The sequence below is a fragment of the Lissotriton vulgaris genome, chromosome 1_1 (assembly GCF_964263255.1).
Source record: "Lissotriton vulgaris chromosome 1_1, aLisVul1.2, whole genome shotgun sequence".
Taxonomy (NCBI): Eukaryota; Metazoa; Chordata; class Amphibia; order Caudata; family Salamandridae; genus Lissotriton; species Lissotriton vulgaris.
This window is the reverse complement of record NC_141685.1, coordinates 161,681,362-161,684,202: the sequence shown is the minus strand read 5'-3', so window position 1 is coordinate 161,684,202 and position 2,841 is coordinate 161,681,362. Positions and strand designations below refer to the sequence as shown.

At 45.8% G+C, this 2,841-nt stretch overlaps 1 pseudogene; it reads right to left on the bottom strand.

Annotated features, from left to right (window-relative positions):
• Positions 1 to 498: 498 nt before the first annotated feature.
• On the bottom strand, positions 499 to 1,998 carry LOC147737973 (endogenous retrovirus group PABLB member 1 Env polyprotein-like; annotated as a pseudogene).
• Positions 1,999 to 2,841: the final 843 nt, after the last annotated feature.

The following is a 2,841-nucleotide window of genomic DNA, read 5'->3' as shown; positions in this document are numbered from 1 at the left end:
AATCTGCGTATCGTCGGCATAGTTGTATATACTGCAGTCCATCTGATTTAATGTTGAGATGAGAGGTTGCAGGTAGGCATTGAACAATAAAGGTGATAATGCCGAGCCCTGAGGGACTCCGCATGTGATACCTACTGCCTCCGATACCAGGTTAGCCAATTGCACTTTCTGGACCCGTGACTCCAGGAAGGATGTCAGCCAGGCATGGGCGGTGCCCTGAATATCGAGATCCCACATCCGCGACAACAATAGGTCATGCTTGACCGTATCGAATGCGGCGGAGAGGTCTAGCAGCACCAGGGCACATGGGTTTTTCCTGTCCGCTTTAAGTCTCAGGTCTAGTGTACTAACCATTATCGGTATTTTGACATGAAAATCGTCATGCTACGGCAAAGTTTATTTGCACGAGTCCAGAATCTTCAGAACCACGAGTCCAGAATTTTCAGAACCACAAACCCTCCTTTTGCCCTTACATAGGCAATTTAACCTAATCTCATGCTAATCTGAGTCCAGGTCTATATTCCTAAAGTCATTGAGATGTTGCTGTAACATCATTCTGGTACTTAGTTCGTCTTTTTACACAGGCTTCCTTACACATGATGTAGCACAGAGGCCACATATTGCAGGAGCGCACTGCACGCACAGACAGAACAGGAAAAGAATGGCTAAGACCATCCCAATGACCATCAGAATTTTCCATCCCCAGCCGGATATCAGGTCCCAGAACCATCCCATGACAGACCAATCTCCTTTATCCACATGAATAGATTCGGAAATCTTATGCAGTTTGGAGATGCCCTGGTACACTGTTGGAGCGTTATCTGGGATGAAAACACAGCAACTCGATTGGATCAATTTACATACCCCACCTCGGTCTGCAAGTATGACATCTAATGCGACCCTGTTCTGAAGGGTCATAAGACGGTCCGACTGGAGCTCAGCAGTCAAGTTACTAAGGGCACCAGCAGTTTCAATTACGGTGGGTTCAACCACCCTTGTTAATTGCCTTATGTTTCTGCCGTTAACCATCGGTCCCCAGAACGGCAGAAAACCCTTTACGAAATCCCCAAATTCTTGTCCTGCGGTGTCGTCTTTGCTCACGATACCTCTAACTATCCTTGTCTTGTGGTAATCTGCCGCTGCTGTGTAGGTGGGAGGCAACAGGAATGAAACAAAACATGTGCCCGAAAAGTCAGGGGGCAACCATGTATAGGCTCTATCATGGCAGATGAAATAGGTACCCTTAGCTGCTAAGAACGAAGGGGAAGTCTGAGATGCAAAAACATACGTTTCAGTACAGACACTCTTCCCTAACTGAGCTCTGGGATTCTTGCCAGTACCTTGCAGACACATATGACCCCGATGGGGTACAATCCAAATCGGGGAAGATCTCTTAGCTTGCTGTTTCTCACTCAGAGTAGTTCCATATCCGGTCACGTTCCATCCTATGTATACTAGTGTCTCATCTCTTGGAATAGTTTCATAGGAAATATCTTCCTTAATCATATCTACTATACCCTTAACTAGAGCACTATTCTTAGGATTGTCTGTTACAGAACGTAGGGGGTAGACTTCATGTGCATAAATGAACATTGTTCTGTATGCCCACACAGAGCCATTGTTGCTGAATGGCAGGACCAAGTAAGGAATACCTTTATCCGTTGTGTGGGGCATAAGACCACACACCCAACAGTTAGTCGTGTTCATTACTAGTTGGTGTTGGTGCAAGAGCTGAATGAAGGAGTTATTAATAAACTCTAATCTCCTAGCTGATTCATGTTCAGGAAGGGGTTGAAAAGAATGTGAAGAAACAGTAGGAGGAGGTACGGGCGATGTAGTAGGTGCCAATGTTGTTTGTAAAGAAAATAATACATATCCTACTAAAAACATTATTGCACTGAATAACAGGAAAATGCATAATAATAAAAAATGTTTTTTCGTCATTAATCCACATATTTTGGCCTTAAAGTTCACAGTTTTGGCAGGACTCTCCATCTTGAAAAATCCATCCTCTCTACAATGCTGCCCAGGATGGGAGGTTGATTCTGCTAAGGAATGCTTCTGTTGATCCAGGGCAACTCCCTTAGACCAACCAGAACTGTCGACCTAACGTCGCCAGCTGCACCCCAAAGACTTTGGGCAATCGCAGCCCTAGCAGCGGAACCCGGGTGGCGGTTCGAAAAACAAAAATGAGCAAGTTCCTCAGATGGGAGAGCTGCGCTTTCAAAAATAGTACTTGGGGGAAAAAAAACTTTTATTAGTTTACTTTTATTAGTTCGTATTTCTTGGCCTCAGATTATACCGTTGTTTTCCCGGTATTGTGTTGTCTCGGAACAAGAGTTCAGGTTCTGTGGTGTCCAATTGGACTGGTGGTGATACAGCTGGTTGCAAAATACTGTCGCTCTCTTGCTCACTAATTGTTCCTTTTACACAAGCATCACTGAAAGGAATGAACCGTGGCAAAGATTCAGTCTCTGAGTCGGCGACACCCTCCTGGACCCACCGGTCATAGGGCAGAGGCAGAGGGATCCGTTTGTAGTGGATCCCGTGGATCCAGTTCTTCTTTCCTTCCACTCGAACAGCTGATCTTGTGGAAAGAAGGACGAGGTGTGGGCCGGTCCATCTGGGCTGGTCGTTCTTTGTTCGCTGAAAGTTTTTCACCAGCACCCAGGATCCAGGATCGATTTGATGGCCTGGAGCTTCAGAGACCAGAGGCAGAGAGTCATGGACCTGTTGGTGTAAAACACACAATTTAGCCGTCAATTCATACAGATAGTCAAGCAAAACAGGGTGCTCAATCTCACTAAACTTGGTGGGTCTTGGCACCCCCCATATGTTGGC